This window comes from Rattus norvegicus, chromosome 6, assembly GCF_021556685.1.
Source record: "Rattus norvegicus strain SHRSP/BbbUtx chromosome 6, alternate assembly SHRSP_T2T, whole genome shotgun sequence".
NCBI classification, from domain to species: domain Eukaryota; kingdom Metazoa; phylum Chordata; class Mammalia; order Rodentia; family Muridae; genus Rattus; species Rattus norvegicus.
The window spans coordinates 56,367,320-56,388,131 of NC_141539.1; the positions used below are offsets into that span (position 1 = coordinate 56,367,320).

Here is a 20,812-nt window from a genome sequence, read left to right on the forward strand (position 1 = left end):
CGATGCTCTCTGTAAGGTTTGCTTTTATTATAATGAAATGCATTTTATCTAATTTTAAAATTAGAGAAATGTTGACTTCATAGAATAAATTATGAGGAGTTGATTCTGGGAATGATTTTGGAACATTATTACTACTCCTTAGTTCAATATTTGTTATATTCCAGAAGGAAAAACACTCACGTCTTTTGGAAAGTTATTGACTATTAATTATATTCTTAGGTATATCAAAAATTTCATATGTTGTTCTTGAGTGACTTTTCTTGATGCTTTTCAAGGAATTTATTCTATTTGTCTAAGTTGCAGACCATAATTCTTCCTGGGATAAGTTTATTTTTGTGGGATATTGTAAGATCTATGGTGACCACACTGCCTTGATTTCCAATGTTGGTTATGGCTGACTTCTTTTCCTTTCTTAGTTAATGGTCTATGGAGTTTATTACCGTTTTCAAAATAAACATTTTATTTTATCTTACTTATAAACTACACTGATTTCAGCTCTAATTTTATTTATTATTTTTATATTAAGCTTATTTTTTCTTTAGTTCAGCAAAGTGGTCAGGCATGTTACTTATTTTTGGTATATTTTAATGTAAGTAATCCATGCTATAAAATTCCTCTAAACACTAGATGGACTGTTGTAGAGGGCCGCAATAACATTCGTCACCACAAGATGGCGCTGGCCTCCACTGCGCCCCACGTGGAAAGCTGGGATAGCTTTCGCCATTACAAGATGGCGCTGGCCTCCACCGCGCCAGCCGACTTCCTTTCAGGAAGTTAACTGTGTGCGCATGTGCAAGAGTGCCTTCGTGCCAGGTCTTTGCCTAATGAGATCATGGGTAAGCAACCAATCAGGCGTGGACACGCCACATTAGGGTGTATATAAGCAGCGCCATTCTGGGGCTCGCTCTCTCCTCTTCAAGATGCAATAAACGCTTTGCTGCAGAAGGATCCTGGTGTCCGCGCGTCGTTCTTGCTGGCAAGACGTTGGGCGCGCGACAGACTGTCACCCATACATTTTGAAGGCAGTATTTAAATTAACTATTGTTTATTTTTGTGTGTCTTTTGCCAGTCCTGGAAATACATTGGGCATTCTGAAATGTATTATCCAATGGCTCACTGAATGGATCTTTGTAATAGGTCTCTGGTAATTCCAAGGGTCTCCTGTTTGGTATACACATGGTTAGTATTGCTGTATCTTCTCAGAAAAGTAATTCTTTTATTAATATGTGATTCATCCCTGCCCCCCTTTTTTTCTAGAAAGTTCTTTTTTATTTTGAGTCCTTTTTGCATTAGATTAACACAGCTACTTTAGTTTTCTTTGCATGAGTAATAACACAAAATGCCTCATTTTTCCCTCTTAACTCCCTTTTCATGTTTAAAGTTTCTAACAGACAGTAAAAGTTGGGTTTTACTTTGTATCCACACTAACAATAGCTGTCTTATACCTGGGTTATTTCATTTGGTCTATCTATTCATTGCATGTGTTTTTTCCATGTTCTTTGGTTTTAATTGTATGATGCTTTATATAAATACTTTTTTTTCAACAAATCAAAGTTTTTATTTGCATGGCCAATTACTGTTTGTATTCTACAACTTTGTTTTAATATCCCTTTAACAGGTTCTAAGCTTTTGTTGCACAGGGAATAAAAGCTGCAAGACTGCAAACTTCCTTGAAGGCCATGCCCACTACACCTAAACATGAAACAGATGTAATGACAACATCACAAAGGGAATACTGAGTTCCACCATTCAACAATTCATGACAGTGTCTTCAGGATTCAGTTGAAGAGGGGGTAAACTTCTTTTAAAAGAGTCAGTCTGTTTCCCCTGGTGCTTATAATGTCGGTGGTTTTAATCCGTATTTCTTTGCTACTTCTGTCTGGGCATGGGCAGCATCACAAAATGAGTACAGATGAGCCATCTCCATTTCCGACTTGGCCAGGTTGATAGCTTTGTTGAACATGTCAATGACTTTCTCCATGTTTCCTCTCTGCACTTCAATAGTCCCCATGGTCTCATACGCAAAGTCACATTTGTTGTCAATTTCAATAGCTTTGCTGATAAGCTCCAAACCTTTATCCAAATCTTGCTTCCACTGAAGTTGAAGTAAACCTTTATGAACATAAGTTGTAGCATTATCTGGTTCCAAATCAATACATTTATCATACATTTCATCAGCTTTACCAAACTGTTGTTGATCTGTTAATGCCTGGGCATAAAGTGCATAGCCTTCAGCACACCTTGGAAATTTCTTTATGACTTCTTCAAAACCTTTCATAGCTGCCTGGACTTGCGAAGAATTGTTTGCTGTATATGCCTGCCGATACAATGCAAAACACTTCTGAGCCTGTGCCAAAGCAAACTTCGGTCTTAGTCTGATACATGCATCAAAATCTGCCACTGCTTCTTCAACTAGATCCAGCAGGATTTTCAGCTGTCCTCGGTGGTGATAAACATCCGAGTTCATAGGGTGGATCTCAGCAGCCATGTTGAAGTCCTGAGTAGACAGCATAGGCTGCTGCTGCTGCATGCACATGGTGCCTCTTTTGATAAGGGCATTTACTCGAAGCTTCACGTTAGCTTCCTTCAAACTGATGACCTTATCTAAGTCAGGCTTGGCCGCATTGGCACTGCCAATAAGCAAGTAGAAGGTGGCTCGTAGTAGTAATGCTTCTGCCATGTATTTGCCTTGAGCATCTATTTCCTTTGAGCATTCACTTACGATTTTGTCATAGTTTTCTTCTTCCATATATTGTTTAGCTTTTAAATATCCAGAATTTTCTTTTACTTCTAACGCTTCTCCCTCCTTGTCCTTATCTTCGTCAGACTTCTCTCCTTTAAGCATTGGCTGAGAAATTATGTCATCCGTGAAAGAACTGAAGTAAGATTTAATAAACTGTGGAGATGGCATCAGAGGTTCCCGGTTCTTATATTTTTCTTTGGCATTCTCTTTCCCGAGAAGTTTAAGAACTTTATCAGCTAACAGCATGCTCTGCTCATTTTGAAACCCTTCTAATATACACACAGCAGTGACATCTTCTAAACACTCCTTCTTATTGTCTAGCTTCTCATGGGCTTTTGCACGTCTAAAGAGAGCTTTCACATATTTGGGATTAAGTTCAACGGCCTTTGTACAATCTTGGGCCACTTCTTTCCATTTTTGCAACTGTTCAAAGGCAGCAGCTCTGTTCTGATAAAATGTAGAGAGGTCTGCATTCTTCTCAGTAGGGCACAGACTAATAGCCTCGGTATAGCACTGAATAGCTTGCTCATATTTTCCTGCTTTGAAATATTTGTTGCCTTTATTTTTGGCTGCTTGGGCTCTGTCCAGAGAGCTCATTTCCAGGGAGTCACCAGAACCGTCGGGGCCACTACCCAGGGCCGGACTGACCCTGCCCTCTGGGGTCTTTCGTTCGCTGTTGCGCTTCAGGCCGCTGGCGTCGCCCCGGCCTCCGGCTTCCCGGCGCCTCCGTCTTCGGCTCCACAGGTACATGGCCCCAGCACCCAGCAACAGGGGCGCCCCAATGGCCAGCGCCACGTGCCATCGCGGCAGGGTCCCCGCGCCCGAGCCGGGGGCCGCAGTCCCACCGCTACTGCCCACTCCATTTCCAGAAGCGGGCGCAGCAGCCGCCGCCATCGCCGCCTCTACGGGCTTAGAGGCGGCCATGACGACTGTGCTCCGCCGCCGCCGCGCCGGTCGCGGGCGCCACGGTCACCGGGCAGCGTGGAGAGGAAGCCGGGAGCGTGGAGGAAAGCAACGCGCGAGCGAGCACGCTAAGCAGCAGGAGCCTATATAAATACCTTTTATCTTTCATTTTTATATCAGCTACACTTTAAAGTAGAATTTTCACATAGAGATCCAGAACTAGACAATATACAGGGAAAGAAAGACCTTGGAGCACTCAGTCCTAAAGGGAATGTCTTCCTCAAACCCCTCCTCTCCGGGCTCACAGATCTATGCAGAAGAGGAAGCAGAGAGGTTGTGAGAGCACAGGTGGCCGGTTGGGGATTTAGCTCAGTGGTAGAGCGCTTGCCTAGCAAGCGCAAGGTCCTGGATTCGGTCCCCAGCTCCAGAAAAAGAAAAAAAAAAAAGAAAAAAAAAAAAAAGAAAAAGAAAAAGAAAAAAGAAAAAAGAGCACAGGTGGCGGATGACTCCAGGGAAAGAGCACTTTCCAGACACAACAGGGTGTGTGCACATGTGAACACACAGAGACTGTGGTAGCACTCACAAGACCTGCACAGCTTCCAGCCAGACAAAACCCTAGCTTGAAAGGAGGAGGGGGAGGGAGAGGAGGAGGAGAAGAAAAGAGAAAAAAGAAGTGGTTACAATGTTCCACCTGTAACTAAGGAGCTATTTATAATTGATAGACTCTGAGAAAAGGAAACTCAGTTACCTGAAATGGAGTAACACTGGGTATAGCAACCACTTATCAGCATGAAACCACGCTGAAAAGCGGCTGTCAACACAAAACAGATTCCTTCCTTCCTCCTTCCCTCCCTCCCTCCCCCCCCCTTTGGTGTTGCCTTTTCGATTTGTACGTACGTATTTTTTTTTAATAGAGAACATAAAGTTAGGTGGGCAGGGAGGGGAAATTTCCTTGCAGGAGTAGGAGGAGAGGAAAGAGTACGATCAAAATATATTGTTTAAAAATAAAATAATAAAGATAGTGCTTTTCTAGAGTGTATGAGTTTGTACTAAATTAATCTGTTTTTCATTTATTCATTTGTTTTTTCATTTATTCACTTTACATACTGATTAAAATCTCCACCTCCACCCCCACTCCCTGTCCCTCCTCTCCTCCCAGTCCCAATCTTACAAATCCCTCTCCCCTTCTCCTCAGAGAAGAGGAAACCTGCCTTGGGACATTCAGTAAAAGCAGGATTCAGTGCCCTCTCCTACTGAGGCCCAACCAGGCAGTCCAGCTAGGGGAAGAGGATCCAACAGCAAGCAGCAGTGAGAGACAGTCTCTGCTCCAACTGTTAGGGGACCCATATGAAGACCAAGTTGCATATCTGCTAGAAATGTGTAGTGGGCCTCCGTCCAGCCCCTGAACACTCATTGGTTGCTGGTTCAGTCTCTGCTAGCCCCTAAGAGCTCAGGGCAGTTGACTGGGTAGATCTTCTTGTGGTGTCCTTGGCCCCTCTGGTTTGCTTAGTTCTATCCCTCACTCTTCTACAAGGGTCTTGAGGTCCCCCTGATGTTTGACGGTGGGTCTCTGCATCTGCCTCCTTTCACTGCTGGATGAAGCCTCTCAGGAGACAGTTATGCTAGGTCCTTGTCTACAAGCATAGCAGATTATCATTAATGGTGTCAGATATTTCCTATCTGGGGTTTGGGGTCCCCCCCCAAATCCCTCCACTGGAAGTCTTGCCTGGTTACAGGAGGTGGCTGTTTCAGGCTTCATATTCCCCATTGCTAGGAGTCTTAGCTAGGATCACTCTAATGGATCTTGGGAGTTTTCATATTTCTTTTCCTTTTTAAATTGGACCATCCTTTTGATGAGCTTGGCTATCTTAAGGGAAAACTCGTCTTTCTTTTTCAAAATTTTTGTTGATGCCGATGATTATTATTTTTATGATTATTATTATTATTATTATGCCGTAAACTACAAGAACAAAAATGATAAAACAATAAGATGTGTTAGAGAATGTTAGCTTTAAATGCATGAATGAATGACAAAACCAGTCACTTCTTACACAGCCTAGCCATGTTTATTAGTTTTATATTTAAGGGTTAAAAATCCAGTTCCATAAATAATTTCCTACAATCGAACAATGTAGATTCTTAATATGTACTGACACATATGAATAGTGGGTATATATAATAACGCTTGTGTAGAGTTGGGGATTACAGAATAAAGTGTTTGTAAAATATCAAACTCAAGTCATCAGGCTGTAAGGCAGACAACTTGAACCTGTCACATAGACCCAGGCCTAATGTTTTTAAAGATCAGTTATTGAGTTAAGATGAATTCACCTTCTATCTCTTGCATCATTAGGCTCACAATGACTAACTCATTTACTACTTTTTATCATTTATTTCATTATTTTAAATTATGTTTATATGTGCACTTCTGGGTGGCTATGTGAACTTGAAGCTGGAAGGAGGGATCTGACACACTGGGAGACAGAGTTACAGGTAGTTATGAGCCTTGCAATGTAAGGTTCTGGGAACCAGAGCTGAGAGCTCCAGAAGACTGCTGAGCCGCCATCTCTCCAGCACCCCACACATTAGTCTATGTGTGCATGCACTACGAGCTTTGTAAGCTTTCTTCAGATTTAACAAAATATGACTAACCCCTTACCTTACACAAATTTAATGCTGTTTATCATTTCTTTGTAAAAATATAGTAACCCTCTTGCCTCTGTTTCTTTTACTTTTGCTCTGATAAAATTCCCTGGCAAGAAGCATCTTAGGGAAATACAAGGGCTGTTTTAGCTACAGTTCAAGGTAGAATACATCATGGTGAAAAACCCAGGTAGCAGAACCTTGAAGCAGCTGATCACCTTAAGTACTTAGTGAGAAGAGAGCCATAAAGTCACTCGAGCTAGCGCTCAATTTGCTCTTTCCACCTAACAGATTCCATGATGACTTCCCCAAGGGATTGGCCAGTGCTTACAGAGTCGATCCAATAGCAAAGAGCAATGGCTGGAAATGGCGGAGACTTCTGCAATGCAACCCAAGGAAAGGTTGGAGGGCTCTCTTTGTGTTTGCATTGAAGAATTTTTGGTGCACTGTGTATCTACATAGTTTAGGTCCAGGATGATCTTCCAAGGGTTCATGTGCTACAGTTTCAGTCCCTAGCATATAACTATCAGGATGTGGTAGAGCCATTAATATGTGGGGTTAGCGAGTTGTTCTAGGTACAGAGAGGGGGCATGGTATGGAACAGAATCTCTTCCTTCTTTCCTTCCTTCCTTCCTTCCTTCCTTCCTTCCTTCCTTTCTCTCTTTCTTCTTTCCTTTACTTTCCCCACTTCTCTGTTCCATTCCCCTTTTCTTCTTTACTATAGGGTGAATAATTTTGCTTTGCTGAGTATCCTGCATGCCATGTCACCACGGGGCCAAAGCAACAGGTTTCATGGATTGTGACTGGACTGTGATCTTCAACAATAAGCAAAATAATTTTTTCTCTTTATAAATTTTTTGTTACAGTGATGGAAAACGAGTATATGCATGCATTAGAGAGTTTCTTTTAAAAGTAAAAATAAAATATTGCCCTGATAAAAACTTAGACCAGGAGGGTGAAATGTTCCTAGAGGTGCAACAGTGACACTTATATCTACACAGTAGCTAACATGTGTCTAATTGGACCTAACGCCTGCTCAAATGGAGGGAAACCATGCACAGCTCTAGAAACCTAGCTGACTCCTCGGACTAGTGAAGGCATGGATCTTTGAAGAGAGCCTAGTACTAGTGCTGACACTTAGCTAGTCCAGCATAATTCCTAACTGCATTCTAAATACTTATCCTTATACCCACAGACCAGTATAGCTCTCACCCCTCATCAATGAACGCTTTGCAATAAATGGAGAACATTACAGAAAACCACACTGGGAAACATGAATTAATTAACTGTGTATGTGGTGCCCAGCTCCGACAGATGCATCTACAGAATAATTTCTGCACCTAAGGCTCAGGAAACACCTAAGGTACAGGGGACACAAATGTACTGAAAAGACTGTAAACATCAGAGGCCCAAGAAGTCTGCGAGAGTCTGTCTCCTACTAATGACAAGAGAACTACACCTATAATAGTTCTACAGCACAGACAACAAGACAAGAAGAAAGCTGTTAAGTTGCTTTTGTCAGGGTATTTTACCATAGCAAAGTGAAAAAGTAACTAAGTCAATAACCTTAAAAACTCAAAATAAAACACCTTCATTATTAACATGTAAAAGGATTGAAAACACATTTTGCATTTAAAACATTTTCACCATAAAATGCCTTTGTGATTAAGGATATTTCACTACATAGCATATAAAACCATTCATATGAATTTTACCTTTTATTTTGACTTTTTTAAATTGAAGAAAGTGTCTGTCTTTCTTTTACTTGAGAGAGAACTTTTTACATTAAAGTTAGAATGTACTTTGTATCGAAACATGCATATTGAAATTAGTCATTGTATCTGGAATCTTATTCTTGAAGGTTTGCTTTCTATGTATTGGATGGTATTTTGTTTTTCAGAGATCACTAATATATATATATATATACACATATATATGATCTCTATATAATCTATATATAATTTCCTGCTCTTTTTCTTCAAAGAGAAAAAGGGGGAAATAATCTATTTCAGTCAGTGGAGTTGTAACATTCATTCAAAGAATTTCTCTGCGTTTCTTACTCACCACCACTGGGTGGAGTATTGCTTTAAACATGGACTTTATTCTACCTTGCATGAATAGCTAGATTAATTCTACTATGCAAGTGAGTAGTCAAAGTTCTGGTGAACAGTTGGATAACTATTGAAATTTTAATCACGATTGGAGTCAATGGAACTATTAGTTGTGATAATTAAGGACAGCAAACACATTTTATTCAGTGGTCTTCTATGGAAGGAAAAACAGATTATTATAATTGCAAGGAGATTGTATGGCTCAGGCACATGAAGTAGATTTAGCTTTCATGACATTGTGTTATGGGCTAAAGGCTTGAAGCCCAGAGACCCTAAAGGGATGGTAGGATCTTCACCTGTTCCCAGTACCAGGCCCCTGTCACGTAGCCACAGTCACCCATAGATTTGTGGCCATCAGTCATGTAAGGGCAATTCCACAAGGCCCTCTGCATGTAGATGAGGCATCCCTAACATCTCAGACCAAGACAATAGGAAAAGAGACCTGACCTGTGGCCATGTAGGCTCAACACACAGATCTCCATGCTAATGAAGTACCTGGAGGCCTGGAGGGCGGAGCCAATAAATTTCCCTTCTCAGACATTCTTCCCTGCAACAGGTAATTAATCTCAGGCCCATCCTAAGAAAAGGGTGTACAGTTTTACTCATCTATTTTCAACAATGACGAAAAATGGTTTGGAACCACAGACTGTCTTTTTCATCGGGATCTACTCTAGGGAGCCATAGAGAGTGCCTTCACCTAGAGATCTGTAGTCTTCCACAGAAGGCCTCTCTGCACTCCCAGCCACAATTGCCACCAAGCCTGCCACTCTCAAGCCAAGGACTCTCCTCATGGGACCAGGCAGAGCGTGCCTTCTTCTCCCCCTCCCCTGGGCCCTGGGTCAGACCTGTCCCGCAGACCCCCACTTCGTTCTCAGCTCTTCTGTGACTCCCAGTGGTGCCTCTGCCTCCGTGTCCATGAGTCAGAGAACCCCAATGGCCCCACCCTGGGAACCCCTGAACCAGCTCCTGCTTTCCCAATACTCAGACTGCACTTTCTCACTCCCTATGGCCCCATACCTGCCTGGTGTGGTGTGGGTAAGCACAAATTCCCTGTGTCCTGCCTCCCCAAGTGACCATGCCCAATGGTAGAGCAGAAGGGATACACAAACCTACAACATTGTGTAGTTTTTGCCCCAAGACAGGAATCATGACATAACTATTTTAATTATGTATATTTTACACATTTATTATGATAACGTACAGCGTTTGTTGAAAAATACTGAATTCCACTGAACTATTTTGAGAATGATTTTCCCTTGAATTCATCACCACCACCATCATCATCATCATTTAGATTTATTTGTATTTATTTTATGTGTATAGGTGTTTTGCCTGCATGTATGTCTGTACACCACATGTGTACTTGATGCCCAAGAAGATCAGAAGAAGACATTGGAGTTTAAGATGACTGTGTGCTGCTATGTGGGTGTAGGAATTAACCCTAGGTCCTCCGAATGGGTGGCAAGTGCTCTTAACTGCCGAGCCATCTCTCCAGCCCCTTGAGTTGCTTTAGAAGCATCTTGCTGACAAAGGTTCCCACCTGTTTGTAGTCAACTCATTCATAATGCTGAGCTGAGCTAAGGGCAAAGGTGACAGGAAATTGTTTTAACCATTCAATGCATAGGTGTGTTCATTCATTTATTTATTTTGAGGTAGGAGTTTGCTATGTATTCTAGACCGGCCTCATATTCCCCCACCCCACCTCATCCTTTTGAGTCCTACAACATTAGACCTTGGCCACCCCATCCAGCAGGAAAGCTTGGCTTTGCTTTGAAATGAACCTTGCATGTTCTAGACAAGTGCATTCCACTTTTTACTGTTTTTCTGTTGCTGGGACAAAAAACAATTGAGGGAAATGGAAGGGAAAGTTTACTTTTGGCTCACAGTTTGAGGGTGGGGCTCACATGGTGGGGAAGGTGTGCTGGCAGAAGCCTGATACCCCTGGGTCAGATGCGTAGTCAGAAAGCAGAAAGGAAGTGCTGTATGCTGCTGCCCAGCCTATCACCAGCCACATATAGGGTGGTTCTTTGCACCTCTCCTAACCCAATTTAGAATCTCCCGTAGAGCCATACCCAGAGGCTTGCCTTCTTGGTGACTCTAGAGCCTGCCAAGCCGAAGATCAACAGTCATGCACTCAATCACGAAGGAGTAAAATCAACCCTCATTATGCTTATAATTCAGAATAGGTAACAAGTTCTCTCCCCAGAACCTAAGAATTTGTGAGACCTTCTTTATGGCCTGACAGTCATGCTATTACATACCTGTAACATCTCTGCCTGATGGTCCTTGCTACTCAGAAGAGCAGTGGTAGAGGTTGAAATTGGAGGGCAACATGGCCATGACTCAAACACTCACCAATTCTGTATGAGCATACAAATTTAAATAGTATCCAGTGGTCCGCATCACCCTGCTGGGATAGAACCCTGAAACGTGTGAAGTGATCTATGTGTCCGACTTGGACCAGAAGCACTTCAGTCAATTCTACACATACCCGACCAGGTAACGCCTTCCAACTGTGAACACTGAGGGATGTGTCTCAGAAGAAAATGATAATTTCCTGTAGCATCTTGTCTTGATGTGGAGATTAAGATTCGGTAAGGGAGGATGACAAATTTAAATTAAGGAAAGGTAACACTGCAAGCCATTATCTTAGAAACAAAGAGGGCTTGGTGTTTTCTTGTCGAAATAATTAAAAAATTCCTATTTTTATTTTTTAATCATTTATTTATTTTTGATGCAAAATGTATTTCTGTGTTTCACTTGCGTGTATGGAAAAGCACCATGCGCATGCCTGGTGTCCATGGAGGTCTTAAGGGAGCCACTGTTTGGGTCCTGAGAACCCAACCTGGGTTGTCTGTAAGAGCAGCAAGGACTCGTAACAGTTGGGGCCATCTCTCCAGCCCCTGTATAATTATGGAGTAATAATGAACTAAACATTTAAGTTTTTAGTCCAAAACTTTAGTTTTTATTGAAGTGAATTTATATCACATACATATAATAATTTTAAAGTCTAGAATGTATTATCCTGGAACAGTCACAATGTTGTGTAACCATTTTGTCCCCGAGTTAGAACATTTGGTCGTCATCAAGTTATAACTGTCTGTGTTTCACTCCTCCTCTCAGCCTGCTAACCACAGACTTACCTTCTGTACTTAGACATGTGTCTAGACCAGATGTTGTCTTTGCCAAGACATCAAGGAACATGTGACCTTTGTATCTGACTTCTTCATTTGGTCTGTTTCCAGGGTGAAGCATGAACCTGAATTTCGTTCCTTCAAACTGAGTAATAGCTCACTCTTTGTATCTGCCTCTATAGCGTATCCGTTCCTCCGCCAGAGTGCTTGGATTGCTCCCATCTTTTGGTGGTTCGGATAAGAATGGCTCCCATAGACTCCTATTTGAATGCTTAAAAAGCAGTGCTATTAGAAGTTATGACCTTGTTGAAGTAGGTGTGGCCTTGTTGGAAGAAGCGTGTCACCGGGGATGGGCTTTAGGGTTTCAGAAGCCTAAGCCAGGTCCAACGTTGCTCTCTCTTCCTGCTGTCTATGTATCCAGATATAAAACTCTCAGCTCCTTCTCCAGCACCGTGTCTGCCTGTATGCCACTATGAATCCTGCCATGATGATAACTGATTGAACCTCTGAACCTATAATCCAGCCCCAATGAAATGTTTTCCTTTATAAGAGTTGCCATGGTCATGGTGTCTCTCACAGCAGTGGAAACCCTAAGACACACCTGTAACAAATATCGGCGTGAAAGAACTCATCTGAGGCCTTGTTTTTAATTTTTTTTACAATGTATCTAAAATTGAATCAAATGTTAATTTTGTTTAAATTTTTGAGCCAGTCTTTTGTTCATGGATGTATCATTAAAAAAAAAATCTCATTATTAAAAGAAAGACTTCAAACGTTCTACCTCCTTGTTAATACATTTGTCCTTATCAGCAGAAGAATAATGTGTTCTAATATGTGAAGTGACTTATGTTTATGCTTCCTCAGTGACTGAATGATGTGCATCTCACATTAATGCACATTGGCATTTCTTCCTGGAGAAACATGGGCTCAAGGTTGTTTGCTGCTTTTTATAACATTATTTGTCCTTTTGTTATAGACTGAATCTCGTTGCACCTGAATGCAAAAGTTTTATCATATATGTATATACTCTAATTCTGGAGATTCTTTTGATTTTCCGGCTAATACCTTTTGATACAAACAATGGTTTAATTAAAATCTTCTTTTTGGTTGTATGACACATTGTTTTTCTATGCAGCTTGGCTGAGCTGGCCCTCCCCATGTAGGCCTCCATTCCATAAAGTTCCCCTGGCACTGCTTCTAGGATAATGAGGGTAAAGGTGTGTGGCATTATGTCAAGTGAAACAGAGATTTAGTTTTTATGAAGTACAATTTCCTTCGTTTTTCCATTTTCACTATTGATATCAAGTCCACAATACTATAAAAGAAATGTAAGGTCCCTGAGAACTAACAGAGGAATGATGCCTTCTGATAGTTTTATAGTTCGGGTTCTTATATTTGAGCTCTTATACCATTAAATCTATCTTTATACAAAAATAAGGAAGAACATTCTCTCAATGTGGTGTTTGAGCATCCCTGCACCAGTGGTTAAAAACTTGCTTCCCCTGGGTTAGAGGTTTTCAACCGGTGAATAACAACCCCTTTGGGGGTTACATTTTAGATATCCTGCATATCAGATAATTACATTTCATAACAGTAGCAAAATACAGTTATGAAGTATCAATGGGATGATTTTATGGTTGGGGGTCACCACAATATGAGGAACTGTATTCAAGGGTTGCAGCATTAGGACAGGAAAGTTGAGAAGCACCGATCTAGATTGTGCTGGGAGTGTCTGTGAAAAATGAACTGTTCATTGATTTGTGCATTACTTATGGACTTTGAATTCTGATCCACTGATATATAATTGTATATCAATAAACTGTATAGTATATAAAATTATGTGTATTATATGCACATATTATGCTGGTTGGGTTTTTTTTTGTCAATTTGATTCAAGCTGGAAATAGAGAATCTTAGGTGAGAAATTGTGTTCTCAGTTTGTCTGTAGGCAAGTCTGTGGTGGGTATTTTCTTGATGATTGATGTGAGAAGACCCAGTGACCTTGGTTGGTACCACACCTGGTCAAGTGATCCTGGTGTGTATAAGCAATGTGAGAAAGCTACAGAGAGGTAAATAGTAAGAAGCATTATGGCTTCTGCTTCAATTCCTGCCTCCAGTTCCTGTCTTGAGTTAGTGCCCTGTCTTCTTCACTCAGTAATGGAGTGCGACTTGAGAATTTTAAGATGACATGAACTCTTTCTCGCTAGCTGCTTTCGGTCATGGTGTTTTATCACCATAATAAAAAGCAAACACAGATGTGGCTGTGTGGCTGCGTGTGTGTGTGTGTGTGTGTGTGTGTGTGTGTGTTTTACTGAAAAATATTTTTCATGTGTGTTCCATCACACATGCACAGTTTCTATTGTGCTCCATTAGTGCTCCTGTTCAAACTAGTACATCAACATAGTTTCCCTAACATCCATGGTTCACAGAAGGGTTTAATCTCGGTTTTATGCAATCTACTGGGTCTGGCAGATAATGGCATGAACCTACCATTTTAGTATGACAGAGAATATTTTCACCATCCTGAATGTCTTCTATGCTGTGGGAACACACATGAAAGAGTAACTTAGGGGCGAACTTTGGTTAATAGTTTCACAGTTTCAGTTCCAAGTGAGAAGCAGAGGACAGAGAAGAGCCGGCCACTTTGTCGTAAACAGAGAGAGGGGGAGGGGGAGGCAAAGAGAGAGAATGGTCACTGCAGTCCCTGGCTTTCTCCTTCTGTACGTTTTGATCTGTGCTGGTGCCCAACTTACGGGTTTCCTGAACATTTATGGTGGGTTTTTCCTCATTAGTTATCTATCTCAGGACGAGTCCTCTCAGATACATCCAGAGGTGGGCTATCATGAGCTTGTAGGTATTTCTTGGTGCAGTCAACACTCAAGATTAACCACTATATGACTGGTTTTTCCTACTCAATAGTAATTAGGTTCACTTTACTGCTTCTATTTTTTATTTTTCATAAATTCATGTATTTAGAATCAGATACTAGGCAAAACTTAAAGCTATGCCTTATTTCAAGTCCTAGAATGCATTTGTTTCTTTTCTATGTCCCTTTGTGGCTCGGTTCTTTTTTTTTTTTTTTTTTTTTTTTATTAACTTGAGTATTTCTTATATACATTTCTTTTTTTTTTTTTATTATTAACTTGAGTATTTCTTATATACATTTCGAGTGTTATTCCCTTTCCCGGTTTCCGGGCAAACATCCCCCTCCCCCCTCCCCTTCCTTATGGGTGTTCCCCTCCCAACCCTCCCCCCATTGCCGCCCTCCCCCCATAGACTAGTTCACTGTGGGTTCAGTCTTAGCAGGACCCAGGGCTTCCCCTTCCACTGGTGCTCTTACTAGGATATTCATTGCTACCTATGGGGTCAGAGTCCAGGGTCAGTCCATGTATAGTCTTTAGGTAGTGGCTTAGTCCCTGGAAGCTCTGGTTGCTTGGCATTGTTGTACTTTTGGGGTCTCGAGCCCCTTCAAGCTCTTCCAGTTCTTTCTCTGATTCCTTCAGTAGGGGACCTATTCTCAGTTCAGTGGTTTGCTGCTGGCATTCGCCTCTATATTTGCTGTATTCTGGCTGTGTCTCTCAGGAGCGATCTACATCCGGCTCCTGTCGGTCTGCACTTCTTTGCTTCATCCATCTTGTCTAATTGGGTGGCTGTATATGTATGGGCCACATGTGGGGCAGGCTCTGAATGGGTGTTCCTTCAGTCTCTGTTTTAATCTTTGCCTCTCCCTTCCCTGCCAAGGGTATTCTTTTTCCTCATTTAAAGAAGGAGTGAAGCATTCACATTTTGATCATCCGTCTTGAGTTTCGTTTGTTCTAGGGATCTAGGGTAATTCAAGCATTTGGGCTAATAGCCACTTATCAATGAGTGCATACCATGTATGTCTTTCTGTGATTGGGTTAGCTCACTCAGGATGATATTTTCCAGTTCCAACCATTTGCCTACGAATTTCATAAACTCGTTGTTTTTGATAGCTGAGTAATATTCCATTGTGTAGATGTACCACATTTTCTGTATCCATTCCTCTGTTGAAGGGCATCTGGGTTCTTTCCAGCTTCTGGCTATTATAAATAAGGCTGCGATGAACATAGTGGAGCACGTGTCTCTTTTATATGTTGAGGCATCTTTTGGGTATATGCCCAAGAGAGGTATAGCTGGATCATCAGGCAGTTCAATGTCCAATTTTCTGAGGAACCTCCAGACTGATTTCCAGAATGGTTTTACCAGTCTGCAATCCCACCAACAATGGAGGAGTGTTCCTCTTTCTCCACATCCTCGCCAGCATCTGCTGTCACCTGAGTTTTTGATCTTAGCCAATCGCACTGGTGTGAGGTGAAATCTCAGGGTTGTTTTGATTTGCATTTCCCTTATGACTAAAGATGTTGAACATTTCTTTAGGTGTTTCTCAGCCATTCGGCATTCCTCAGCTGTGAATTCTTTGTTTAGCTCTGAACCCCATTTTTTAATAGGGTTATTTGTTTCCCTGCGGTCTAACTTCTTGAGTTCTTTGTATATTTTGGAAATAAGGCCTCTATCTGTTGTAGGATTGGTAAAGATCTTTTCCCAATCTGTTGGGTTCTTTTTTTAATCGTTGAGTTTTTATACTGTATATACGGTTATTCGTGTACATTACAATTTCTATCTACTAAAGGGTATCCTTGGCCTATGACATTTTAAAATCTGGTTGTTTTCTTATTGTTGTTTTTAAGCATTCTATGGATATGTCAGAAAAGGTTTTTTTATTAGATATTGTGGCTTAGAGATAAAATGTCCACATAGACTTATTTATCGAAGGCTCTCTGGTGGCACTATTTTAAAGGCTGCAGAAACATTAAACGTCAGCGACAACTGAGGAATAGGATGTGTTCTTCCTGGACCCTTTCCCTCTCTTTTCCCTTTACATCATGCATTTCTTTACCAAGTGCTCCCTCCTGTATATTCACCCCTCCCTCAGGCTTGCAACAATGGAGTTATCTAGGTATGGACTGAAACTGTTGAGTCCAAGAAACACGTTGCCTCCTTTAACTTTCTGGCGGCATTCATCAGTGATGGAAAGTCAGACTAAAACAGATACGGTCTTTTCAAACAGTCTGCAAATGATCTTCTCATGATCTTACTATTGCCTTTTTAGGGCACAAGTTTTTTTATTTTAATGAAATCAACCTTATCAATTATTTTCTTCATTAATCATATCTGCTATGTTACTTGCTAAGAATTTTATATATTTCAGAGTAAATACATGAGGAGCAATTTCTGGGCTCACAATTTGTCTACTATTCTATTTTTTCTAACATTTTACTAAGACTTCATTAATGAATCAGATAGACTCATTTCTCTTCTACCTTGCTTTTCTGTGTCATCGTGCAGTTGGATGCTCTAAGTCTACTACCTTTCTATGTTACCTTTGAAATTAATTTATTTACATAAAACAGGATAGTTGGATATGATTGCATTGATTTTTATTATATATATAACTGATTTGTTAATAATATTCTCTTTCAATCTATGAGCACATCATGTCATGTCTCTCACTTATTTAGTTCTTTGATTTATCATCAGTGTTTTATTAAATTCCTTTTATCAGTTGTATACACATCTTGATAAATTTCTATGTTTCTCAACTTGGGGAAATCTGCTCCTATGACTAGTAATATGTTTTTAACTTCAAAATTTATTTCTTGTTGGTGTATGAGGCGGTGGTAATGCATTTGATGCTGTAATCTCTCATTAGTTCCAAATGCAGTTGTTTCATTGTTGTGTTTTTGAACCAGATGGTCATGAACATTTTTATTTAGTTTAGCCCGGATTGTGTGCCTTTTCTTTTGACTTATTATATTAACTTAGGGCTTCCAGTACAATATTAAAATGAAGCAGGGAGTAGGGACATTTTTGCTCTGTCGGTGGGAATGATTCCAGTTTAACTGTTATAGATGTAATCTGCATCTGTGAAGTGCTTCTTATCAAGGGAGGGTCTTTCCCTCTATTCCTGCCTTACTAAGAGTGTTTACCATGAACTGATGGTAAATTTGTGCACAATGGTTTTTCCACATCTACTGTTACGACCGTGAGATTTTTCTTCTTTAGAAAGTCAACATGCTGTGTTGAGTTTGGAATGGTAAAGCATTATTGTACACACGGGATGAATAGCACTTGATTGTCATATGGGATTCATTTTTCTTGCCATATCACTGTCTGATTTTTTTAATAGAGCAATGTTGCCCTTGAAAAGCAATTAGGAAGCAGCCCCTTTATTCCTGTCTTCTGAAAGAGACTGAAGTGAATTGGCAGACGCTCTCTTTCAATGTTTGGTAGAGTTCGCACTGGTGAACTCCTTTTGTCCTGATATTTTCCGTTTGGATGATGTACTGACTGATTATTTTTTGTCAACTTGACACAAGCTAGAGTTGTCTAAAAGGGGGAAAGCTATCTAAAAGGAGGCGTACTGCTTACAGTGGCTTGTAGCTTGCCCACTCATGACTTGCTCAGCTTGCTTTCTTATACAACACAAGACTGCCTGCCTTGGGTTGGCACTACCCACAGTAAGCTGAGCCCTCCCATATCAATTAAGAAAGTGCCCCACAGGCTTCCCCAAAGACCAATATGGCAGGGATATTTTGTGAATCTAGGGTCCCTCTTCTCAAATGACTCTAGCTTATGTCAACCTGACCAAAATAAATAAATAAATAAATAAATAAATAAATAAATAAATAAATAAATAAAATAGGAAAAACTTTAAAAAGGTTAAGTGGGTACTTTTCATAGGATGAAGCAAGCCTGTTGATATGAATTTTGTTCCCTGAAATACAGATAAAGGGAGAGAAGGGAACTAAGTGCAGTAAATTGTTCTTTGACTTCCATGTATTCTACATTGTGTTTTGGCCCCCAACATATACATGTGCATGAGCATGCATGTGTGTGTGTGTGTGTGTGTGTGTGTGTGTGTGTGTATACACAATAATAAATCTAATTACAATTCACAAAAGATACTCAATAAAAGAAAATATGATCCAAGCAAGTTTCTATTCTGCCAAAGTCTGCTTCATACATAAAGAGATAAAGTATGAAGAATGGATCAAAACTCAAGACATTGTTTTTATAAACACATTTTTAGAAAATTAAGAGAATTATGTTTCAAAATGCTGGTGGATTTTACTGAAGATAATTTCACTATGGAGAGAAAAGTTAAATTAAGAAATATAAAGGGGTATATCCTTATAGTTTACAAAATATATTTTTGCACTTAATTTTATTTTAACCCCCAAATAATTCCTGGAAATCCTGGTGATGGGGATGTAGGAGCAAAGGCATTCTTAACATGGCTAATGGAACCAATATGAAAATCATGGTGGCAGTCCTCCAAATGCTAGGAAGATAACGTGATCAAGATATTTTACTCCTGAATATACACCCAAAGCAATCCATGTCATAACACATGTAATAGTCTACATCCATTATAGCAGTATTCATATCCAGCATATCAAATCTGTTTAGATGTCTGACACCAGGTAAATGCACAAGGAAAACATGGTATATATATATATATATATATATATATATATATATATATATATACATGGAGGAGCTTAATTCAAACATAAAAGTAATAAGGGAATTTGCAAGAAAGTAGGGGAATGAGAGAACATCATGCTAAGTGAAATAAGCCAGACACAAAAAGATGAATATTATATATATTTCTCTCCTCTCTCTCTCCCTCCCTCCCTCCCTCCCTCCCTCCCTCCCTCCCTCCTTCCTTACACAAACACACACACACACAGAGAGAGAGAGAGAGAGAGAGAGAGAGAGAGAGAGAGAGAGAGAGAGAGAAGAGAGGAGAGAAATATATATAATATTCATCTTTTTGTGTCTGGCTTATTTCACTTAGCATGATGTTCTCTCTCTCTCTGTGTGTGTGTGTAAGGAAGGAGGGAGGGAGGGAGGGAGGGGAGAGAGAGGAGAGAAATATATATAATATTCATCTTTTTGTGTCTGGCTTATTTTACTTAGCATGATGTTCTCTTTTTTTTGTTTTCTTTTTTTTTTTATTAACTTGAGTATTTCTTATATACATTTCAAGTGTTATTCCCTTTCCCGGTATCCGGGCAAACATCCCCCTCCCCCCTCCCCTTCCTTATGGGTGTTCCCCTCCCAACCCTCCCCCCATTGCCGCCCTCCCCCCACAAGTCTAGTTCACTGGGGGTTCAGTCTTAGCAGGACCCAGGGCTTCCCCTTCCACTGGTGCTCTTACTAGGATATTCATTGCTACCTATGAGGTCAGAGTCCAGGGTCAGTCCATGTATAGTCTTTAGGTAGTGGCTTAGTCCCTGGAAGCTCTGGTTGCTTGACATTGTTGTACATATGGGGTCTCGAGCCCCTTCAAGCTCTTCCAGTTCTTTCTCTGATTCCTTCAACGGGGGTCCTATTCTCAGTTCAGTGGTCTGCTGCTGGCATTCGCCTCTGTATTTGCTGTATTCTGGCTGTGTCTCTCAGGAGCGATCTACATCCGGCTCCTGTCGGTCTGCACTTCTTTGCTTCATCCATCTTGTCTAATTGGGTGGCTGTATATGTATGGGCCACATGTGGGGCAGGCTCTGAATGGGTGTTCCTTCAGTCTCTGTTTTAATCTTTGCCTCTCTCTTCCCTGCCAAGGGTATTCTTGTTCCCCTTTTAAAGAAGGAGTGAAGCATTCACATTTTGATCATCCGTCTTGAGTTTCATTTGTTCTAGGCATCTAGGGTAATTCAAGCATTTGGGCTAATAGCCACTTATCAGTGAGTGCATACCATGTATGTCTTTCTGTGATTGGGTTAGCTCACTCAGGATGATATTTTCCAGTTCCAACCATTTCCCTACGAATTTCATAAAGTCGTTGTTTTTGATAGCTGAGTAATATTCCATTGTGTAGATGTACCACATTTTCTGTATCCATTCCTCTGTTGAAGGGCATCTGGGTTCTTTCCAGCTTCTGGCTATTATAAATACGGCTGCAATGAACATAGTGGAGCACGTGTCTTTTTTATATGTTGGGGCATCTTTTGGGTATATGCCCAAGAGAGGTATAGCTGGATCCTCAGGCAGTTCAATGTCCAATTTTCTGAGGAACCTCCAGACTGATTTCCAGAATGGTTTTACCAGTCTGCAATCCCACCAACAATGGAAGAGTGTTCCTCTTTCTCCACATCCTCGCCAGCATCTGCTGTCACCTGAGTTTTTGATCTTAGCCATTCTCACTGGTGTGAGGTGAAATCTCAGGGTTGTTTTGATTTGCATTTCCCTTATGA

General features: G+C 40.7%; 1 pseudogene; it reads right to left on the bottom strand.

Moving 5' to 3' along the window:
- Positions 1–1,533: 1,533 nt before the first annotated feature.
- On the bottom strand, positions 1,534–3,783 carry Tomm70-ps1 (translocase of outer mitochondrial membrane 70, pseudogene 1; annotated as a pseudogene).
- Between the last annotated feature and the right edge of the window lie 17,029 nt (positions 3,784–20,812).